Raw genomic sequence first — 24,190 nt, 5'->3', positions numbered from 1 at the left:
CCGTCTGGAGTGTGCCCAGGAGCAGAGAAAGGCCAAGGGCAGCCACGGGCCGCTGGGCTGCCTGAGGATTACTCCTCTTCTGCCGGCTGCCCTGCAACTCTTGGCAAAGGCCAGCAGCATGTGCAGCACTCTGGGCACCGGGGCAGGGAGCCGGGCTGCTTGGCAGGCTGGAGCACAGGGCAGCTCCTTCAGGCCCGGCACTTGTGCCAGGGGAAGCGAGGCCAGCGTGAGGCAGGGACAGCTTGGCAGGGCCCATCTGCAGGAGCCAGCCCCTCACGCAGCTCTGGGAGGAAGCGCCTGCAATCCTGCAGTTCTGCACTGAACCAGAGCAAAGGTGTGAGATGCAGAGTGTTTGGCAGAAATATTCAGGCCCACCAGGCCAGCCTGCTTTGTGCTCTGTGGTGCACAGCAGGCGCTGTGCAATGCAGCTCTGAGCTGCTGGGAGAGAGGCAGTTGGGGATGTGCCTGAGGTGAGTCAAGGGGTTAGCTGAAAATGGAATTAGGATAATTGAAAAGCGCAGATGGGTCGAGGGGCCAGCTGGGAATAGAATTGGGATAGTAAGAGAATGCATGTTTTAGTTAAGATTTTAAAATGAGGTAAGAAGCTAAGTTAGTAATAAAGCTAGCAGCAATCATGTCCCTTAGTTAAAGAGTACCAAATATATTAGGAACGTAAAGCTAGGAGTGACAGTGATAGAGGAAGCAATTGTGAAGAAGCTGAGACCATAGAAAGACCTTGCCTTAAGAATGATTGAACAGTTAGGAGAGGCTTGGACTATGAGCAGCAGGTGAAAAGGTCTTGCCAGCTGGCCATGGGAGAAGAATTCACCATGAGGAAGACTGCTTTCTTCCTCCCATACAACCACTCCCTCATTTCAAAATCCCACCGACCCAGTTAAGGTAGTACAATTGTGCAGCTGTAATAGATATTCAGCTGATAAAAATGCGAAGCAGGCAGGTAATAATTATGTATTTTTGGTCCTTAGAAACCCAATGTAAAACCTTTTCTGTAGAAATAGAGAACAGGAGTCTGCAGCTCCTTGCACATGTCTCTGGAAACTAGTTCACATGTGTCCAGGGCTGCAATAAATACCCTTCTTTTCTACTATAATTAGTTGAAGAGTTGTTTGTCCGTGCTTCAAGGGTTATGCTGGAGTAATGAACTGATTTGGATGGGAGCAGAAGAGTTTCAGCAGGCAAGTTTTGGAAGAAATGGAAGGCTCTTGTGACTGAAGGGAAAGCTATTTGGAATGGAGTAATGATCCCAAAGTCCATCCAATTGTATCTTTGTGTCTGAATTGAAATCAGAATGATTATAGATAGCTTCATGCAATTTGTCTACAAATGTATCAAAGTCTTCATTCTTCTTTGGTGAATTTGTGTAAAAGACATAGTGTGTAACCCATCTGGAAGTGCAAGGATAGCATTATATGCCAGTTGTTGGCTCATCTGCAACACTTGATCAATGCTCCTAGCCTGGGCAGTGGCAGTAGCCCCGGGCCCTTTGCCAAGTAACTGTTGTGCTGTTAAACCATACAGAGGATCACCCTGCACTCTAGCTCTTGCAGCTTCTTGAGCACTCTTTTCCTCCCAGCTTTTATGAAACATCACCCGCTGATAGGGTGGCATTATAAGTCATATTAGGGTATGCACATCAGCTGGAATTAATGTGTTAGATGGAAAAATATACTGCAGAAGTGACTGTGCAAGTTGGGATTTTCAACCAAATTGTGAAATTACAGCTCTCAACTTTTCTAAAATCTTCCAATCGAAAGGTTTTCAAATTCTACTGGCAGTATTAGTTGCTACAGGAAAACTTTCTACATCATTTGAGAGAAAAGTCCCTTCTACAATAGCTTCTGCAATAACTTTTTTCTACTTTCATTTCTGAGCTGCTTCTATTTCAGGGTCACATTCCAACTCTAATTCCACATTCTTTACGGTGGGAGAGGGAGGATTTTGTTTAACTGGCTTGAATTCTGGCTCAGAGACAGAATGGAGGAGTTTTTGCAAGAGAGTGGCCATATTCAGCCAATGCACAATCCAGCCTGCTTGTAATAATGGACAATGAACACGTTCACAAAGAATGAATTATGGACATATTCAGAAATGGGCTCAGTATATCCTTGAAAAAGATACAAGAAGAAGAGTCATCAGGACTCAGCAAGTTTGTCAGCAAGTTTGGGGAAGTGAGCCATCGGTGGGCCAGACAACCCCAGCCAGACGTGTGAAAAATTAGGTGATCCAATCAGCATTCTATTTTAGACGTGTGAACAGCTAGGATTAACCAATCATGTATTAGCTAGAGACACGTGGACAGTAAAGATTTATTATAAATAGAGTCTTTTTAGGAATAATAAATTTAGCTTCACTGGATCATATTGGTTATGGTGTGATGTCCCTGAACCTCCGCACCATGCACTTAAGGGTGGGTTGGTGTTGCCCATGAAATGTACACATCTGGGGAAGTGCCCTTGGCAGAGAGGAGCTGGATTGCCAAGGAAACTGCTTCCCCAGGAGCCCCCTGTGAGACAGGTGCAAGTGTCTCCATTTGACTCCCTGTGTTTCCTTCAGTCCTTGAGGCCCCTTGCACTTTGCAGAGGGGCATGCAAAGGGAGAAAGCTGTGAAGAAATACCAATTATGTTCTCTTGATGCAGAGTGTGATTTTATACACTCTCTCCTATGGTGCAGATGCTCTTCATTTCTACTGTGTTGATTATTCTTATCAATACATATTTTAATTTGCTCTGGCATTCTTCCCATAGAAAAGCTTTCCTTGTGTATTTGATTTATGTCTGCAAATGTTGATACGTAACTTTAGGTACCTGAATTTAGCCCATTTCTCCTCTCGCTTTAATTTCAGAAAATGTCAGAATTACAGATGTACACACTAAAGTATCCAAGATTTCTGTGCAACAGAAAGATGAGTAAGCAGTAGTACAGTTCAATCTACATTACCTTTAGCAGTTACCAAAGCCAGTAGGTATATAGAAAAGTGTGCCTTCTTTCAGCAATATTACAAATAGATTGTTATATAAAAATTATAATACTGGCTTTACAGAAATATTAAAATGGATTCTATATGTGTGATGTTAAAGTTGTGATCTTTATAACTTTGTTATAAAGATATAGTTTTTATTTCTGTTGTTAATTAAAGCTTAGAGAGCTCCTAAGGCCTTGAACATACTTGAGACTGATTTTGTATAAACTATCTTTTAAAACTCTGTTTGGAAAGCAGAAGGTAGGAACATCAGTCGTGTTATGTTGTGTTTGACTTTATTGTTATCTGAGATTGTAGTAAATACTGAGCATGAGCTGGGATGCAGATTGTAATTGCTCATCTTTCCAAAGATAGATATGGATACTATTAACATGTGCCCTGTTTATTGTTCCTAACTGACTAATTTACTGCAGTAGTTTTATAGTGCATTTTTATTGTTGTAATGTCTAAATGTAGTGGGACAATATATATTTGACTTGGGGTACTTTGGCTTTTGTTTTTCAAATAATAAAACCACTCTCTTCAGCCTGGTGAAGAAGAAATCTGCTTCTGTCCTTGTGTACAGCTATGGGTTTGTTTACATAGCTTCTCCTTCCCTTTTCTGCCTAGGCTTTCTCACCTGCAGTTTTCAGTAGAAAAGCAACAAACCTTTGAAAGGCTAAACCTCAACATAACTGTGACCCTCAATCAATACTTCCTTCTTCCAATTTCTTAAGATCTCTTTGTCCTGGGCACTCAGTATGGCCTTTTTCCTCAAAGTTCTTTAGCTGTCTTGAATGCTTACAGCGTAAAAGGTAAGCCCTGATCTATTTTCAACTCCCTGCTCAGATGCAGACTGCTGGAAGGGAGCTAGGACTGGTACTGGAGACCTGGCAGCTTGTCCAGGAAGCAAAATTTTTGAAATAATGGTAATGTGGAGAAGCATGCAAGTCCGGGTGGTGAACTCAAATATGCAAGTACTTGCAGTTTCCTGACAGGACTTTACAGTTCAAGGGTATGGTCTCTTCTTATTTCTGTCCCTTAATGCTCAATCCTTTCCACATTTCTTCAACTTCTTTTGCATTGTCATCTTCTGTGTTTTCTTCCTCTCTTCTTCTCTCTGTGACTTTCTATGTAGGACAGATAACCTGTCATACAGTGTCAGCTTGCTCAGTGACCTGAGTAGTGATATGATGGTGTAGAAATTGTAGGCGCACAGTAGGCAAACGTGTCATGCTTCTGTGTGCCCTCTGCAGGCAGACCTGCTTCCCAAACCTTCAGTCAGACTTGGAAAAAAGGCTTGTCACCACTACTTTGTTGTGGTTTATGCACTGATGAAGAAACATTTCCATCTCAGCCCACTTAAGCCACTGCAGAGCAGGAGTTGTTGCTTTGGTAGCAGATGTGCTGGCAGGGTCCTTACAGCTCCACAAGATGTGCCTCTCCTAGAACAGATTTTTGCATTTTTGTACAATAAAAACTATGCTTTAAATTGCACCAGTGTAAGTCATGCACTCCTGTAGATGTGTTTTCAGACATAGATATTTACATATATATGCCTAGTGAATGGCCTCCTGGGGAGCAGGAACAAATGAGGAAGGAAACTGGGCTGATAAAACATGCTTCTGCTTCAAGAAAAACCCCCCAGTCTTCCCTTTCCAGAGAAGTCTATAAACTTTTTCTAGATTGGCCTAAAGGGGATAAACAACTCCCTCCATGTCCTGATCTTTTACTAGTCTCAAATTATTTAGAAAAGTTTTAATTTCTATTTCTGCACTTCAGACCTGTTCTCCCAGCAGCCAGGGACCTGCACAGCTACTGTGGGTGGGGCAGGTGCTCAGGTAATTACCAACAGGTGCTTGGTAATTGCTAACAGCAGTTGAGGTGAGAAGTTGGCTTGTGCCTGGCTGAGGGCTTGAGGACTGTGGTGAGAGAAGGGATAGGGAGTGGAGTGGAAAAAATCAGTTACACAGGCAAATCTGAGGTGTAGGTGGAATTTAACTGGATTAGGTACTGCATTTCATGGACTTGATCTCATGAAGAACTGAACATTTAACTATGAGATAGGACTATTTAGTTGTTATTCTAAATGCTGCATTTACTAATATGTAATGTAGTTTCTTTGTATTTTGCTCAGAAGCTGTCCCAAAAACATTGAAGTCCAACTAAAGTCTTCATAAACACAAGTTAATAGCTTACTTTTTGTTAAAAACAGAAGCTGAAAGGGCCAATGGCTCTTGCATTCAGTAATTCACACATTTTAAAGGAAGTGGCTCACTCTTCTTCCTGTGTCTAGCTTGTCTCTTCAGGCTAGAAAACATTTCTGGGAGCATTTCCCTTCTGCTCCTATATCTCTATGCCCTTGGAATCTGATGGTAATACTATATTTTTCTAAAATTAGAAAATTTTAAATTTCTGTAGGCCCTTTCATTTTGTAATTTGCACCTGTCACTTGGGGCGGGGGGGGGGGGAAGTCTGATGAGTTTTTTTCTTGTAGGCCTGTCAAATTGCAGTCCATTGCATTTAGCTGCAAAATCCTAGGTCATGCTAGGATTGCCTAGCATGCACAGAATGCCTGAAATGGACACTGGTAGAGGGTAAAAATATTGCCTGATACAGATACTATCAACTATTTTTAGTTCCTGACAGTCCAGTATTTCCCTTACCTAAGGGATACCTGTTCATATTTCTTTCTCTTTTTCTTGCAGCTTTCAGTTCTGTGATGACTGAGAAACAAAAATACAAAGTAAGGGTGTGCAGAGTAGATGGACTTTATGAGAATTAGGGGGCAATTTGACCATACACTGATCTGTATGATTGCCTTCTTCTGTGAGATTGTAGTGATGTTGTAATATATGTTGGGAAATAATTCATGCTATAAAAGTGTGTATTTCATAACGATTGCAAAATCCAAACAAGTCTCTGACCACAAGCAGCCTGAGAGGCAGATGTCTATTCAAATTCCAAAATTCCTGAAGGTGGCCAGATAAGATCGGCACTTTAGCCCAAGAATAGACACACCCAGCGCAATGATCACCATTATCCCGAGACATCGTCATCCTCATGTCATCGGAAGACACCCAAGAGTGATCATTGCCCTGTTGATAACATCGATCAAGATAGCCAAAGTCGCCAGAAATATACCTGTGAATACGTGACTTCCCTGAATCCGATCAGTGCTGACTATCAACAAGGAAATGGCGATTGTCCAGCTCTGCACAGTGAAAGAACCAACTATGAATATGCAGAGTTACAAAAGAAACTGGGACTTCTTCGCTCAGGCATAATAAACTGTATAAAGCATCCTTGCAAGAAGCGGTGCTCGTGAATGGTGGAGGGTCCGATGCAATAGAGGTGGGATCCAGGTTCACCCAGCACCAACCCCGGGCTCGACACTGTCTCTTTGGCTGTGGTGGTTTTGAAGACCATATTTTAGTAGTGCAAAAAGATAAAGAAATCTTTTCAGATTTTTTACCAATTTGGCTTTTGATTGATCATTCATAACAGTTCATGATAAGCACCAGTACAAGCTGGACTTCCCAGAGCAGCCAACTGAAAGAATCTGAAAAGAAATGCAGGAAATGCCTTGGTAAACCTTGCCTGGAAGATGGGTGACTTTTTTTCAGTAATCTATAATCCATTCCCTTGGCCTTTGGCTTTCTTAACAAGGCCATTTGCATCCCAGATTCCCCATGAAGTGCAAAGCCTGAGCTTGTGGAAGTGGCTGAAAGATGCCCTGTTTCTCTGCAGGGACATTCAACTGGAACAGGAGCCAGAGTGCTGTCTGGGGAAGCCTCCTCCAAGCTGGAATTTGTGCCGTGCTGGGAGAGGAGGAGGAGGGGGAGAAGGCTGGCGCTGTGTGGCAGGAGCAGGAGGTTTGGGCCGCAGGACATTCCGTCTGCACCACTTCTCCACAATGGGTGGCCGTGTCTGGGGCCCTAGGCCTGGCCCCGCATGCGCTGAGCTCCCTGGGCTGGGCTCAGGTTCCCACTGGGACTGGGCAGAGCCTGGGCTCAAACTGGGGGCAGCAGCAGTGCAAAACACCTCTGGGCATCTGCGTTTCCTGCTGCTGGGAAGGAGCAATGAAGCGAGTTTAGAAGTTCTGGTTTCTGCTTCTTCTGGTTGATTTTTTAATTTAACTCCACACTGCGGAGGCGAATTCTGTGACAGCCACTGTCAGCTTATTCTATTTCAACAGTGCCAGCAACAGGGCTCTGTTTGAGCCCTGCAAATGTGGCCTGTGAAGCTTTAATTCCCCTCATCTTAGTGTTTAGGAGCTGGTGAGCATTCCAGTATCTGCTGATCTTTATGCCTGTGACAAAAATACTGACTTCACTGTCATGAAAGCACCGTGGGTAGCACCAACTGAAAGCAGTGCTTGCAGTTTCATGGATAAAATTCAGGTTGCAAGCAGAAGAGGGCCAAGAGCAGCCATGATCTGCAATTCCCAAGGCAGAGGCACCAGCAGCCTCCTCCTGTCACCTCAGGGTGAGTCAAACAGAGGTGGAAACAGCGCTGGAACCCAATCCTTTCTTCCTCTGAGGGCTGGCTCAGGGCAGCACAGGCGGGCCCTGAGCAGTCAGGGCTGTGTGTGGGTGCTGGTTGCTGTGCTCCAGAATTGAGCTGGAAAAAGCCCTTGGGAGCCGAGGCAGGAGCAGGCGGGAAGGGGCCGGCGCTGCTGCTGCTCCTGGCCGGGAGCCCCAGCTGGGCCGGACCGGCGCTCCCTGCACTGCGGCTGCTGCTGCTGCCAGAGCCGGGCGGGACTCGGGGACAGGGAACAGACACGGGGGGACAGCAAAGGCCTGGCGGCTGCAGGGATGGTGGTGCTGGAGCCGGGGCCAGCACAGAGCTTCAGCCCGCAGTTAACCCCGAGGGAAACGCCGGGGAAAGGCTCCATTTCAGCCTTTCTGCACTTGTGGCTGTGAAAGGACTGAAATGAAAGGAGAACAATCAGGGCCTGACACCTTCTCCTTTGGGAGGAGCCCTGCGTCTGGGGCTGTGAGGGGCCATGAGGGACTGTGAGGGGCCATGGGGAACTGTGAGGGGCCATGAGAGGCTCTGAGGGGCCGTGAGGGGCTGCGAGGGGCCATGGGGAACTGTGAAGGGGTTGTGAGGGGCCATGAGGGGCTGTGAGGTGTCACTCTTGAGTCGAGAATGTCACAGGAACAGGCAGGAGGCAGTTGTGTAGAGAGAGTGAAAGAAGGTTTTATTCAAGAGAACTGTGCAGTTTTTATAGAGAAACAGAAAGACAAAGTAGAACAACACCACCTGCAGATTGTTTATACTTAACAAGTTATTACATCCCTACCATACCCAAAAAATTCTCACATGCTGCTGTGAGAAACACTTGCTGTTTCTCTCTCTCTCTTCCAGGGCATCCACAGTGAGAGGCTGTGAGGGATCTTGGGGAACTGTGAGGGGCCATGAGCTGTGGGAGGCTGTGAGGGGCCATGAGGGGCCATGGGGAGCTGTGAGGGGCTGTGGGAGGCCAGGCTCCTCATGGAACCAAGGATCCATTGTGACTGCAGTACCAAGGAAATCATTGTTGACAGTACAGAACCTCATGGAACCAAGGGGCCATTGTGGCCCAGCAAGGCCTTGTGGAACCAAAGGGACCATGGTGACACTATGGAACCTCATGGTACCACAGATCCATTGTTACACAGCAGCCACAGCAGGGCCGCAGAACCAAGGAGATCATTGTGACACTGCACAACCTCATGGAATCAAGGCGTCTGTGTTACACTACTGAACCTCGTGGAGCAAAGGGTCCATTGTGACACTGTGGAACCAAGGAGACTGTTGTTGGCAGTAGGAAAGCTCGTGGAACCAAAAGTCCATTGTGACATTGTGGGGTGTCATGGAACCATGGAGACCATTAGGACACTTCAGGACCACTGGAATCAAGGGGCCATTGTGACACTGCAGGGCCTTGTATAACCAAGGGGTCCTTGTAGCATGGCAGGGCCTTATGGACTCAAGGGGATCAAAGTGACACTGTGGGGCTCCATAAGGGGCTGTGGAGCTCCATAAGGGGCTGTGGGGGCTCCATGAGACCACGGGGCCATTCTGACCATGGAACCAAGGATAGCGTTGTTACACTACAGAATAAAGAAGGCCACTGTGAACCAGCAGGGGAACCCACTGGGACTATTGTGACACTTCAAGGGCATTGTGGAACAGCAGGGCCTCGTGGAAGCGATGAGACCATTGTGATATCCCAGGGCCTCATGGGAGCAAGGGGCCATTGGGACACTGTGGGTCCTCATGGAACCAAGGGGCCAGTGTAACACATCCTGGGGAACCCAATAGAACCAAGGGGCCATTTGGAGACTCTGTGACCACATGGAAGCAAGGGGCCATTGTGTCATTGTGCAGTCCCATGGCAAGAAGGAAACCATTTGGACATTGCAAGGCCACTTGGAAAGCAAGGGGCCATTGTGCCACTGCAGAGCCAAGGAGACCATTGTTATATCACTGGGCCTCATGGAAAGCAAGATCTGTGGTGATCCTACAGGGCCTCATGGAACCAAGGGGCAATTTTGATGCTGCAGGGCCCCAAGGATCCAAGAATATGGAAAAGGTCTGGGTGGCTGGGCCTCCTGGGGGCTGCTTGACTGGTCCAGCTGGCCTTGGCATGTTGAGAGTTGCTTCTTATCAACCCCTGAAACCCTGGAATTCTGTGCATTCCTTCCTGTAGGAAAGAACTGTCCTTCTCCAGGGATTCAAGGCTGAAATTGGGATTCCTCCTCCAAATTTGATTATATCCAAGGAATTATTCCCATATGAAACCTGCCAGGACAGACAGCTCTGGCTGGCCTTGGCCTCTTGGGGGCCACTCCTCATCTGCCTTCAAAACACTGGGGGCCCGCTCTTTTCTTCCCATTGAAAAAAACACTTTCAAGTCCAGCAATCCATGGCCAAAATTGAGAATCCGCCTCCAAAATTCCTTATATCCAAAGGTAGCTCCCAGGCAAAAGCTGCCAGGGCTATCTAGGTTCCCTTGGCTGCCCTGGTGGCCCTAGTGTTGCTGTAGGGCCTGAGTGCTCTCGGGGCTGGGCACAGCCCTGGGGGTGGCAGTGCCAGGGCTGCAGCAGGGACAGGCCATGGGCACTGCTGGGGCAGCGCTGACGCCTCAGGCCAGGCCCTGGGGGCTCCAGGCTCCTTGCCCAGGCCCTCTCAAGAACACAGCCAGGCCAATGCTCAGCACAGAAAACCCCTGTAAGCAGGCCCAGGCTGGCCGTGGGCAGGCTGGGGGCAAACAGCATGGCTGGGGCTCTGCAAGGGCCCTGGGGCAGACGGGAAGGAGCAGCAGAGCAGGGGCTGATCCATCTCCATTGCGCTGGACAGCCCAGGGCAGCGTCCCAGAGCGTCCTGATGGAGCTGCCAACAACATCCCCCCTCTGCAGCCCTGGCCTCTCCCCCAGCTCACACAGGTGCCCCATCCTTGCAGGCACAGACACAGCAGCACTGGCTCAGCAGCCCCTGTTTGCATTGCACAGAGCAGGCGGGAGCACCCCCATGCTGTTGCTGTGGGGACATGAACATGAGGGAGCACAAATGCCATCAGCCCCTGGGGCCAGCAAGGGCTGGGGGACACCAGGGAATCCACTCAGCTTTGTCCTGGCCTCTGCAGACAGCCAGAAAGTTTGTTCCCATCAGCTGGGAATTTCCTGTCCCACTGCAGATGCTGTTGCTCAGGGCCAGGGGTGCCTGGCAGCCACCCCCAAACTGCCCTGAGCATTTCCTTTGCTTCACCTTTGTTTTCTTTCCTCTTCCTGATACAAATGTCTTCCCAATGCCCACCCCTGTTCCCTCCCCTGCAAACAGCCCATCCCTGGTTGCCCTTTCCTTTCTGGCCTCATTCTCCATTGCAGTTCCTGACTTGGCCCCATGGGAATGTCCCTTGGGGAGCAGGATCATCCTACAAGTGCTGCAGGAATTGTCTGCAGGCTCCTGCAGTGCCTGGTGCTGCTCCCTTGCCAGAGGGAACCCCAGGCCAGGGGGGCACATCTGGGCTGCTGTGTCTGGCTCTGGGGCTCCCTGTTCTGGGCAATGAGGAGGAGCTGCAGAGGCTCTGCATGACTGACAGGATGGGCTTTGGGGCTGGCAGGAGAAGCTGAGGGACCTGGGCTGCTGGAGCTCCCCAAGAGGAGGCCCAGGGCTCCTCCTGCATCCCAGAATCAGCAAGGTTGGAAAAGACCTTGGAGATCATCAAGTCCACCCAATGTCCTGACACTGCCTTGTCTCCTCTCAGCCTCCTCCAGGACAAACAACCCCAGCTCCCTCAGCCCCTCCTCAAAGCTCTTGTGCTCCAGACCCCTCCCCAGCCTTGTTGCCCTTCTCTGGACATGCTCCAGCCCCTCCATGTCCTTCCCAAATTGGGGCCCCAGAACTGGACACAGCACTCCAGGTGCTGCCCAAGCAGTGCTAAGCACAGGGGAACAATCTTTGCCCTGCTCCTGCTGGCCACACCATTCCTGATCCAGGCCAGGAGCCATTGGCCTCCTTGGCCACCTGGGCACACTGCTGGCTCATGTCCAGCCTGCTGTCCATCAGTCCCTGCAGGTCCCTTTCTGCCTGGCTGCTGTCCAGCCCCTCTGGCACCTTGTTGAGGGAGGGAGGTAGGGACGGAACGGGTCCAGATCCAGTCCTTCCTGAAATGTGGTGTTTGCTGGCACTGCCAGTACCCAGATCTTGATATTTCCCTATTCTGACACAGCCCAAGTGCAGCAACTTGCTGGCAAAGAAAGCCAAAACCAAGCAAAACCTGCTACCTACAGCAACCCGATCTTGGGTTTGCTGACACCACCAGTACCCAGATCGGGAATGTTTCAGATGCCTGCACAGCCTAATTCCAGCAGTTTGCTGCCACAGAAAATTAGCATCTGGAAATTTCTCAGTGCCAGCAAAACCTAAATGCAGCAATTTTCTGGCAAAGAAAGCCAGAACTCAGCAACTTCCCAGTGCTGTCACCAGCACCACCCAGGTCTGGTGTTTGCTGCACAAATGCCCAGATCTGGAAATTTCCCAGTGCTGGCACAGCCCAAGTCCAGCAATTTGCTGGCACAGAAAGCCAAAATCTGGCAATTTCCTGATGCCAATACAGGTGCCCAGACCTGGTGTTTGCTGCCACTGCCAGTGCTCACATCTGGATATTTCCCTGTTCTGGCAAAGCCAAATCCATCAATTTTCTGGTAAAGAAAGCCAAAATCTGGCAATTCCCTGCTACCATCATTGGCAATGCCAAGATCCGGTGATTGCTGGCACCACCAGTGCCCAGATGCGGGAATTTCCCAGTGCCAGCACAGCCCAAGTCTTGTAATTTCTGGCAAAGAAAGCCGAAACCTTGCAAATACCTGGTACCTACAGCAACCCAATCTTGTGTTTGCTGACACCACAGTGTCCAGATCCAGAATTTTTAAGGTTCCTGCACAACATAATTCCAGCAATATGCTGGCATTGAAAGTTAGCATTTGGCAATTTCCTGGTGCTGGCACATTCCCCACCCAGATCTGGTGTGCGCTGGCACTGCCAGTGCCCACATCTGGCAATTTCCCTGTTCCGGCATCGCCCATGTCCAGCAATTTGCTGGCCAAGAAAGCTAAAACCTGGCAATTTCCCCTTGCCAGCACTGGCCAGTCTGGGGTTTGCTGGCAGCGGGACCCCAAGAAAAAGGAAGGAAAGAAGAAAGGAGGAAGGGGTCCAGATCCAGTCCTTCCTGGAGCCTGGAGCCTGAAATGAGCTGTTTGCTGGCACTGCCAGTGCCCAGATCTGGAAATTTCCCTATTCTGACACAGCCCAAGTGCAGCAATTTGCTGGCACAGAAATCCAAAACCTGTGGCAGCTTCCTGCTACTGGCTCTGGCACCACCCACATCTTGTGTTTCATGTAATCAGAACCCAGATTTGGAAATTTCTCAGTGCCAGCAGAGCCCAAATCTGGCAGATTTCTGGCAATGACACCACCCACATCTGGTGTTTGCTGGCAGTGCCAGCGCCCAGATCTGAAAACTTCCTGGTGCTGGCACAGCCCAAGTCCAGTGATTTGCTGGCACAGAAAGCCAAAGTTTGGAAATCTGCAGGTTCTGGCTCCAGCGCCACCGTGATCTGGTGTTTGCTGGGACTGCCAGTGCCCAGGTTTGGAAATTTCCCAATGCCTTCACAGCCCAGGTCCAGCAATTTGATTTTAGCCACCTTAGGAAGAGAAGTTCCTCAGACTGTGACTTTCCTTTTTCTTGGAACTGTTTAGACCTGCTCTGGACTGAAAACCCAGACAAACACCGGCAGCTCACACCTGTGGCCCCCTGAGCTCTGGGACGCTGCATTCCAGCACCAGAGGGACTTAGAAGAGACCGAGTGAGCCAACTACAACCCACAAAAACGACTTTCTGAATTTGCCAACTCTTCAGCACTGTCCAAGGTTTTATTTAATATTATTCATTTTTCATACTTGTGAATACTTTACTTGTTAAAAAAACTGGGGTTTTTTTCACTTTTCTCAAGGGAAGTCTTTCCCTGAACTAGTAGGGGGAGGGGCCGCTTGAACTTGCTTTCTAGACAGACCCCTTTAGGAGGTTTCCTCCCCAAATTTGCCCTAATCCAGCACAAACAGTCACAATGAAAATTTCACCAGTGGCGGAATTTCCTGGTGGCAAATCTTGTGACAGAAGCTTGACCTTGTTCTCCATGAGAGATTTTTGGGAAGAGCAGACAGGAGAAGATTCCTGGAAAACTCAAACAGCTTTCCAGAAGTGAAATGAAAATGAAACAAACAATCCAAGATGTTTTCCTCTATTTATTTCTATGCTCCCCTTTTCCATGTTACACTACTTCTCCATCCCAGTAATTCCAGATGCACTGCACCTCTAAGATTGGTGACTTGGTGATTTTTAGACACTCTAAAATCCCATGAGCCACACACAGTTTTCCTTCCCCTGTTTTTACTGGAAAGCAACACTGGAGATGTAAGTGCAGTGCTCGGGTCAGGTAGGAATCCTACCTCAAGGGAAGGTGGCCCGACAGTGTTTGCCCCTCAGCAAGGACAATGCACAGCAGCAAGCGAGGGGATCGCTGTGCCAGTGCGCAGGAGTCAGGGCTCTGCATCCGGGCTCAGCGCTGCAAAGTTCCCGTGTTTGGGCAGACGGAGGGGCTGTCCCCGGGGCGCGCGGGGCTCGAACGTGGGGCTCGTGGGGCGAGCGGGGAACGGACACGGGGACGAACGGCCCCGGTGCCTCAGTTGCAGCAGCGACAGCGGCAGCGGCAGCGGCAGCGGCAGCAGCAGCGGCGAGAGCAGCAAAGACAGTTTAAAACGCGCTTTCTCCTATTTTTCTTCCTCTTTCTCTTTGTCCCTTTCTTTCTCTCTCTCTCCCTTTCCCGCTGTCGGGCACCCTTCTCTCGGGGTCCCTTGCCCGGCGTCCCTCCCCTCTCCCCGCCTCCCTCTCCCCTGCCGGGCTGGGCCATGCCCCCGGCCCGCCCCCGGCCCCGGGCGGGGCTGCCCCGTGCCCGGCCCCGGCCGTCCCGCCGCGGTCTCGCCTCCGCCCGGCTCTGGCCGTGCTGGCGGTGGCGCTGCTGGGCGGGCATCAGTGCGTGGTGCGGGGGCGGCATCGCCGCCCTTCGGCTCCGCCTGGCCCGAGCCCGGCCCCGGCCCCGAGGCAGGGTCCAGTCTCGAGCCCGGCCCCGGCCCCGGCCCTTCCCGGGGCCCGCGGAGGACACACGCGGCGCGGCCGCTCCTGCCACCTCCGCTGCGGCTTCCCCGGCCCGAGCTCCGCCGCTCGGCAGCGCGGCCGCCGGCCCCGAGCCTCCCGTGCCGCGTTCCCGGGAGCGAACGCCGGGGCATGGCCGGCCCGGGGCGGGTGAGGGGCGCTCGGGGGCCGTTGCCGGCCCCGGGCCGAGCGCTGACCGCCGCGTCCCGCCCGCAGGTGAGGCGCAGGAGGCCCTGCTGGAGCAGTACCGGCTTCGTTCGGTGCTGGGGCGCCAGAGAGCCTCGAGAGTGCCCAAGCTGGCCACTGTGGAGGAGGAGGAGGAGGAGGAGGAGGAAGAAGGCCCTGGAGCTGCTCCAGCACAGGACAATGAAGAAGCGGTGCCGTTCCATCCACCGCAGGAGGGTGAGCGGCAGAGCTGGGCTGCAGGACTGGAGCCTGCGGCCAACTTGGCCCCATCCCATTCCATCCCATCCCATCCCATCCCCTGGGGAAATGCCCATGGACAGGGTGGAAGAGGGGCCGGGCAGACACCCCGCAGTGGCCGTGCTCCATCCCCTGGAGCATCCCGGGGCTCTCCCTGCCTGGGGAGTGCAGGGCTGGGCTGTGTTCTCCGGCCTCTCCCGCAGCCCCTCAGCTCTGGCTGCGCTCGCTCTTTGCCAGATGCAGCCCTGCAGCACACACAAGAGCAGGAGCGCAGACGTGGCCTCTTCTGCAGCACAGCGCAGGTACCTGCAGCCACCCCCACCTGGGCCGGGCCTGCTGTCCCTGCTCAGCCCAGCACCGTGTGTGCAGCACTCCATGCAACATCCCCGGCTTCTTGCCCTTCTCCTACAGCTCGTTTGCGACTTCATCAGGAGCATTTGGCAGAAGGAGACCAGCACCATGGGCACTGGGCTCAGAGCACACTCAGAGCTCCTCAATCATGAGACCAGTGCCGCCCTGCTGGATTTGCTCCTGGAGAAGGGTGTTGCCAGGCCAGAACAAGTAAGCAGCCTGGGGCCAGGCTTCAATTCCCCCATGAGTCCCGTGCCTTCCCCAGCCACGCCTGGTGGTCCCTGGGAGCCTTTGAGGCCATGGCAGTGCGCTGGGAAGGGAAGGACTTCTCTGGGGACCCTGGGGACGTTGTTCCCTCTGGCAGCTTTCCAAGTCTCCCCATGCCTTCTCCAGGTGCCTGCCATGGTGAGGTACATTCACCGCTGGCTCATGGCCAATGATTCTGCCGAGCACAGGCTGGACAAGGCCCTGCTGAATCTCACCGCAGCACACCCGGGTGACGCAGTCGTGACGCTCCTGCGTGTGGCCCCGTCCTGTGACAGGTATGGGGCCCACCTGCCCAGAAGGCTCAGGCCTTCCCAGCCCATCAGCCTGTACCACCTGTCCCAGGTGTCTGAATTCCAGGGCCCTCTGGCTGCTGCCTTTCCCAGCCCTAGCACGTCAGCCCCCGAGCCTGCTGCCTTGCTGCCTTGCTGCCCCTAAGGGCCCTGTCCCCACAGGGCTGGGCCGCCTGGCTGCTGCTGGCCAGAGCCAGTGGGTAGAGGCAGAGCCCGTGGTCAGCTGGGCCCCTGGGGATGCCCAGGCCACGGTGCCGTGTCTGAGACCGCCCCTGAGACAGAGCTCTAACCCTACAGAGCTGCTTTGACCATGTGGAAGACCATCATGGGCTCGCTCAGGACTGCAGAGCCAGTGCAGCTGATACTCCTGGATGTGCTGGGGAGCTGGCCAGAGCACAGCATGTGCACCTCTGATAGGGACAAAACGGGTGTCTTTGGCCTGGCTGTGAGTTTCTGACACTGGCCTTTGCTGGCCCCAAGGCTCCCTCTCCAGCAGCTCTCCTTCCTCCTTCCCCCACTGCATCTGCCTGCCTCGGGCGCTGGCCTGAAACCTGGCCCAGGGGCAGCTTCAGGCCCACCAGGCCACGTGCTCCCCCCTGCCAAGGTCTCTCGGGGCCTCTCCCTGCTACGCTCGGGCCCCGCCACACGGACACCTCGGCACTGAGTGCTGTCTCGGGGGGCTTTGTCCCTTGCAGGCAACCGTGGTGATGTGGAAGATCCTTCAGGAGGCCCCTGTCCCACGAATAGTGGCGCCGCATTTCCCCCACCTGTTTGTGCATCTGCTCTTCCAAGTGTTCTTCAGCACAGAAGAGATGCCAGAGGAGGTCGACACCTTCTGGAAGCAATGCCAGGAAGAGCACGGCCTTGCCACCAGCCCCAACAGGTGCTCCATCCCACTCCTCCTGTCCCTGCCACATGGCCTGTGAAGGAGCCAGTGCTCCCAGTGTGACTTGGGCTTTGCTGTGCACACAGGTTTGCAGTGCAGACCCTGCAGTCCCTGCTCTGCCTTCTCCAGTGTGAGCAGGTGGTGGTGTCAATGGAAGGCAAGCGTGGCTGGGACACGCTGCTCTGCGTCGATACCCATCACTCTGCCGTGGCTCTGCTGGCCGGGTGAGACACCCCCTTCTCCCCATTGCTCCTGGCATTTGTGCCCTGTTCCCAGGCTGTCCCACACAGTCCCCGTGGCTGTGGGCCAAAGGGACGAGCGACAGCCAGCCAAGCAGACTGGAAAAGGCTGGGAAAGGGGGTGCCCAGGAGCGGCCACACCTCAAAGGGCCCAGGTCCCCTGGCAGTGGGTGGTGGGGAAGGACAAGAACCATGTGAGTCAGTGCTGGGAAAGGCTTCCCCCACTCGGCTCAAGGTCTTAGTGACACTTTCCACCTTCCAGGGAGATGTGCCATGCATCCAGGCCCTTGTGTAAACGGATCTTATGCTGCCTTCTTGAGATGCTCAGCAAAGAGATGCCATACTGGGATTTCCCTGCCCTGGCATTCCTTGTGGAGGTGAGCCTCAAGGCCAGCATGACCTGGCTGAGCTGCCTCCCAGCTCTCTGCCCTCTCGTCGCCACAGCCGCCTGGGACGGTGCCCGTGCCCTGTGCTGCTGCCTGGGCCCAGCCCCGTGCGGCTCCGGGCTCCTGCCGGCCGGCTCCCCCGTCACTGCCCTGTGCCTTGCAGGTCCTCGAGTGCCTGGACTTGAGGGAATGCAGGGACAGCATCATGGATCTTGTCTTGTCATGGCACCTGCAGAGGGACCGCGCAGACATTGGCAGCCAGCTGCTCAGGGCCCTCCTCCCGCTCAGGGACCATTCCCCGCTGGTGAGAAGGGGGCAGTGGCTGAAGCCGTGCAGGCAGCGTGGGGCTGGGCAACGCAGTCGCTTGGCCTTGCCTGGCCTTCGGGCGCTGGGGCAGCTGCTCCCAGCTCTCCTGCCTCCCGCTTCAGCTGCCCCAGTGCTTCAGGACAGGCCTTTGGCCTCTGGGCCCTGCGGCAGCAGGGTGGCCTTTCACAAAGTCGTGTTCCACACAGGCCGAAAGAATGTGGAGCCTGACCGAAAGGCTCGTGGAGCTCCTGCGGCTCAGGATGACCACCATGCTACTGGGCTATCTGTTCCTGGATAACGGTGCCCGCATACCCAGTCCCATTGCCCTGCATTTGGCTAAGGTGTTCCTGCCACTCTTTGACCACGTAAGGCTCTGTGCCCCCAGCCACGGCCACTGGCTGCTGCCCGGACACTTGGTGCCCTGTGCAGATGCAGGCCTGTGCCAATGTGGGCCAGAACCAGCTGATGCTGAGCTCTTGCTGCCTTCCTGTTCTACAGGGTGATAGCCAGGTGCAGCAGCTCTCCATGATTGTCTTTCACACCTTGATTTCTGCTGTAGAAGAAGAAGGAAGAAAGCCCCTGATGACACAAGTGTGGCAGAGCCTGCTCCCACTGCTCTTCCACTGCCATGATGAGAATCTGCATGTGGCACAGGTGAGGACTCGTGGGCTGCTGCTGTCCCCCTGGCAGGGGGCTCGGCTGCCTCCTGCCCTGCACCTGCTGGACTGCAGCCTCCTCCAGGCTGCAGCTCCTGTGCCCTGGGCTCTGGGGCCATGTCCGCATCTCTGCTGCTCTCCAGACTTCTCGGGAAACGCTGCTTTGTGCAGTCAAGTTCCTGAAAAGGAAAGATCTTGAAAAAACTGTGAAGAAAGAGAAACTCTCAAAGTTCACTGAGCTCCTGGTAAGGAGGGCCGGCATGCCCCAGCCTCAGCCTGGAGAAGGCCCCTGAGGACGGTGCTCAGTGTGCGGGGCTGGCAGCTGTGCCCCTGCCCGCTGCTGCAGCCAGAGGCCCCGCGGGCTCTTCTCCAGGCTCCCGTGGGCCCGAGCCGGGTGCCCATGGAGCCCCGGCCCGGCGGGGCTGCGGGGCGGGCCGGCACCGTGGCTCCCCGGGCAGCAGCCGGCCCTCTGCCCCCTCCCCTCGGGAGCCCTTGGCCAGCGGCTGCTGGCCGCGCCTCAGGGCTGTGCGGGCAGCGGAGGCCGGGGCTGGGCGCAGGCAGCGCCAGGCCCAGGGGCTGAGCCCGCGCCAACCCTTCCCTCCTGCCGCTCTCTGCAGCTGGCAGAGGACAGGAGCCGAGCGGCCGAGCACCTGCGCCAGGCCCTGCGCTACGTGGAGAGCCCACAGGAGCCCCTGCGAGAGGCGGCCGTCAGGTTCATGGGTGAGTCCAGAGCCCGGGCTGCCCCTCCCCGGCCCGCCGCAGCTCGGCCCCAGCCCCGCCTGCTGCCCCGGCAGCGCCAGCCGTGCCCTGGGGCGCCGTGGAGCACCCCCTGGCCTGGGCTTTGCTGCCGCCCTCTGGCAGCCGTGTCCTGGGGCGGCAGCGTGCGGCAAGGGCCGGGCTGAGCCCTGCCGGGCCAGCAGCCCGTGTGGCCACAGCGCCGGCAGCGCCGCTGGCAGGGAGCTGTGCCGCTGGGGCCGTGACAGGCTCTGTGTTCACAGGCATGGCCGGGCGGCGCCTGAGGGGGCAGCAGCAAGAGCTGCAGCTTGTCTGCACTGGTGAGTGAGGGCAGCGGGCTGACAGCGCGGGCTGCCGAGGGGAGCTGCAAGCCCTGCCCCAGCTGCGGAGGGCTCTGCTGCCGTGGGCAGAGAACACGGAGCTTTCAGGGCACCGTGGGCCATTGGTGGACAGCAGCTTCGGGCTGATCTCCTTGCTCCCTGCTCCCTCCTGGCCATGGCAAGAGCCGGCTGGGATGGCCCTGGCAGGGGGCTCTCCTCGGCTCCCCGCAGATCCGGCTCTGACCGTGCCTCTGTTCCTCTCTCTTGCAGCCCTGGAACGCCTGACGGAGGACAGGAGCAGTGCCGTGTCGCAGCTGGCACTTGAAACACTGCATGTCCTGAGGGAAATACAGCGTGGGCGATATTCCACCATCCAGAGGCTGCAAGATCAGCTGCACAGGGCATGGAGGACCCGGCCTCGTCTGTCGGGGCTTGGCTGGCTGCGCTGCCGGAAGACTTAGGAGAAGAGCTGATCCTGGAGGCTGTCTTTGCTGGGGCAACCTGAGCCAGGGGTAATTTTCCTTTTCTTTAATATTTTTCTGTTCTTCTTTTCATTGTTTTATCTATATTGAAAATAAATAAATTATAGGGTATATATAATTATATATATTCTTATAGATTATAGATTACTGTAAATAATTATAGAATGTATTATGATACACAGACTGCCAGGAGCTTTTCTTTGCTGCCCCGGGTCTGCAGGGCAAGAGGCAGGAAAGGGTGAAAAGGGAGCTTGTGCTCAGCAGCACAGCAGGCTGAGGGGTCCTGAGGCCCTGCAGGGGGAAAAGGGTGCTTGTGCTCAGCCAGCTGCCCAGGCGTGCAGCGGCCCAGGGGAAATGGCCAGAAGCCCCTTGGCCTGTGGTGGTTCTGCTGAAGCCTTTGTGCTGCCCACAGAGCGGCTGGGCAGGGGCCGGGGCTGCGGGGATCCCTGCCAGAGCGGTGCCTGGAGATGACCACAAGCCCTGTGCCAGGCAGGAAGCGCCATGTGTGTCCTCCTGCCCGTGTGGTGCTGGCTGCCTTGCTGAGGGCTCCCAGGTGCCTCTGGATGGGGCTGCTCTGGAGCTGCTGTGGGGCTGCGGCGCTGCTGCCGGGCAGCTTGGCCGGGCTGGGGGAGACCCTGAGGGGCTGGGGCACTGGCAAGCCCTGGGCAATGGGCTGAGAGAGGCCACAAGCAGCCCCCCAGCAGCCGCCTTGATCCTGCCAGAGTTGACTTGCAAGAGGGTTCCTGGGCACTCTGGCACTAACAGCATCAGTGTTTTTGGAAACCCAAATGCAGGGAAATCTCAGACCTTTGGTCTTGTCAGCAAAGCTTAGAATTAAGCACAGGACTTGATCGGCGACCTTGGAAAGGGCTTCCAAACTTAGGTGCTAGAAGCGAGAATGAGGATTTCTAGTTTATTATAGCAGAGACACGGGGAGGAGAGTTGAAGTGGAGGAAAGTTACGAGTTTTAGAGTCCAAGATCTAGAAAAAATAAAAGTAGTTACAATGGAAAACGAGAAGCTTAGGATGCAGTGCTGTAGGTTTGTGTGTCATAGCATGATTGGCTAAGGAAGCTTACACTGTAGCAGGAGTCCCTAAGACGAAATATTGAAGGGTTGGCTCCAAACCACAAATATCTTTGTTGGTCGTGTCTTCTTGGCCAAGAAATCCTTCCAAGCTCTTGTAACTACAAGTCTTGCGGCCCTGTGAGCCATGCGGTGGAGATGTGAGCCAAACTCACCCTTCCTGTCTGTGTAGAAGTGAAGAAAATGCAATGGCATCATGTAAAAAACTCAGAGGTCCGCTCTCTAGCTCGTTCCAAACTCCTTCAACTCCTGCAGAGTGGGATTTAGCTACAAAGAGATGACAAGGACCATTAGTGCTGCCTCTTTGACTCCAGAGCAGTTGCTTTAGAATCTTTCACATAAGCCTGTGTAGTTATGTGCCAGAAATGGATCATTGGAAGAAACTTTCCCAACTGACTTGCATGGAGGTTTGTTTGAAGGGTATTTGAGGAGAAAGGCTCCCAGCAGAGGTCTGGGCTTTGGCCTAGCTGTGTCCCCTGCTGATTGTGAAGTGTGCCATCAGCTGCAGGGCTTTCTGGGCTAAAAATGTCATCAAGTCACTTGGACTTGCTCTTTATGGCCTCTAAAAGCTGGACCCAATTTTGGGGCAAATTTGGAGACCGCATCTATGGGTGGATGGGGCACCTAGGATTTTCCCAGTTGCTGGGAATGGTTCTCCAGGTCCCTGGAGTATCCATCCCATCTGGTTCTGCTTGTCCTGGTTCCCTGACAGCTGGGGCCCTGGGCAGAGCCCTGAGAGCCTGGTCTTCCCCCAGGGAAGGAGAAGGAGCCCCTGGAGAAGCTGTACCGGGTGAGGATGCTGCTGCTGCTGCTGCTGCTGCTGCTGCTGGAGACAGCGATGGTGACATCAAGGATGACAAGCTCTTCCTCAGCCTGGCCACGGGAGGCTGAAGGTGATGGACTTTGATTCTGGCACCTTCTTCAAAGCCAAACTCCACAGGGAATTTGCAGATGAGTCCCCAGCCGGGGAAATTCTGCCAGATTTGGGCATGGCCCAGCCTGGCTGGGAACCAAAGGCTCCCCCTTTGCTGGGGCAGATGCAACTCATTCTTCAGTGGCTGCCCAGCTGCTTTTGGCAGGGCTGGGGCATGGGCTGGGGTGGGCACGAAATGGGAGTGGGCTCCTGGCCCTGCCAACAGCCCCCAGCACCCACCGTGCCTTGGGCTGGGGCTGGGGCTGGGGCAGCCAGCCTGACACAAACAAAGCCCCATGGTGGGAGCAGAGGTGGGGCTCCAGAACCCGTGCTGGGGCTGCTTTGCTGTGCAGGCAAGGAAGGGCTTGGGCTGCTCCACTGCCCTTGTTTGCTTTGGGGTCACTGTGATTTTGGGGGGCAGTGCAGGGGGGAAGAGAGAAAGTGTGGGCTTCCCACAGCCATGGCTGGGTTTTTCCCTGGCATGCAGGGGTTTGGCCTTTCTCAAGGCCCTTACAGAGATAAGAGTTTTCACTGTTTTTCTTGTTTTCCCTTTTTGCATCTAATCTCTTTTCAATAATGTGTTGTTTGTTTTAGCAGAGGAAATGTTCCAGGTGATCCAGTGTGGATGGGGAAGTGCTGGGGAGCAGCTGTGGTGTGGATGAGCCGTGCCCTTGGAGAAGGCTGAGGCCATGGTTTGGGAGCAGCTTTTCTTGCAGCCGTGGCTGGCGTGAGGTGGGTCCCTGTGTGCTTGGCAGGGTGGGATCAGAGCTTTTGGGAGCTGGCAGCGAGCACAGGAGCATCCTGCTCTGGGCAGCTGCTGAGGGCTGGATGTGCCGTGGCTGGCTGCAGGCTGGGCACATGTGCTGCCCTCCTGCTCTTTGCCAAAGGCAGCAGGGATGGGCAGCTCTGGGCACAGCTCTGGGCACAGTCAGCATGGCCTGGGCACCGCAGGCCTTGGCACAAGGGCACAGGAGTCCTCAGCTGACGGGCACTTTCTGCTTTCTCTCCTTGCAGCCGGGCTCTGCAGGTGCTGAGGCTGCTCTGGGCTCTGCCAGGGCTCTGCTGGGCTCAGCCCTGGGCCCAGCTGGGCTGGCTCTGCCCTCACATTGCTCTGACAGCTCTGCATCAGACGAGCGCCTTGCAAGCACAGCGCTTGAGCTTTCTGCTTTGGCTGGTGAGTGAGACTCTGCTGCAGGCCCAGAGATTGCAGCTGGGGACACACATGCAATTGGCAAGGACCCAAACTCTCCACAGTCCAGCTGAACACCTGGATCTGCACAGGGTGTTCTGTCTGTCCCATTCTTCCTTCTTGATTGGCTGGAATTGTGCAATTGCACTTTCTTCCTCCTCTAGAAGTGCCACGAGTGGGCCAAAGCTGGCGAGTTGGCCGTGCTCCTGAGGCAGTGCAGTCTGGAGCTGGTGGATGGAGAATTGCCCATCTGCACTGCCAAACCAGAGCAAAAAGCTGGCAGTGGGACTTTGTGTCTCTAAGAGATCCCTGACAGTTTCAAAGGGAATGTGCAGCTCATTCCCAGGCTGAGAAGGAAGGTCATCTTGTAAAGGATTTGGGCTTTGACAGAGTTTCCATTCCCAGTCCTGCTTGGAGCTGGAAGGGCACAAAGCAATTTCCTCTTGTTTCGACCAGAATTTAAAATAACAATATTGGAAACAATCCCCAAAAACTTTTTATAAAGACTGCTGACATCACTAAGATGGATCCATGCCATCAGCACATTTACAAAATGAATAACTGAGTTCTGTTTCGAATGATCAGTTACCTCTTAATTCAAAGTTAGAGAAGATTTTTAACTGCACACTTGGGTTTTGTTTTTATCTTTCACACTTTATATAGTTTTTTATTACTTTTTCCTTTTTTCTCCTTTCAGTAGAAAACATGTCCTATCAAAGGAATGTCCTTTGCTCCTGGTTCCCGTGTGGAGCAGCTCCCTTCCTGCTGGCTGAGCTGCTCAGGCAGAGCCCGGCAGCTCCTGGCCCTGCAGGGCTGAGGCTTTTCCCCGTTGCTGGGCACAGACTGATGGAGCAGCACTGCTGAACACGGGCACACAGAGGGAGCAGCAGCAGCTGCCTTTGGCCACCTGAGGCTCCAAGACCCAAACTCTGAGCAGCCAGGGCTGGAAGAGACTAGCAGGATCTGATCCCTGACTC

The sequence above is a fragment of the Melospiza melodia genome, assembly GCF_035770615.1.
Source record: "Melospiza melodia melodia isolate bMelMel2 chromosome 7 unlocalized genomic scaffold, bMelMel2.pri SUPER_7_unloc_1, whole genome shotgun sequence".
Taxonomy (NCBI): domain Eukaryota; kingdom Metazoa; phylum Chordata; class Aves; order Passeriformes; family Passerellidae; genus Melospiza; species Melospiza melodia.
This window is presented reverse-complemented; position numbering follows the sequence as displayed.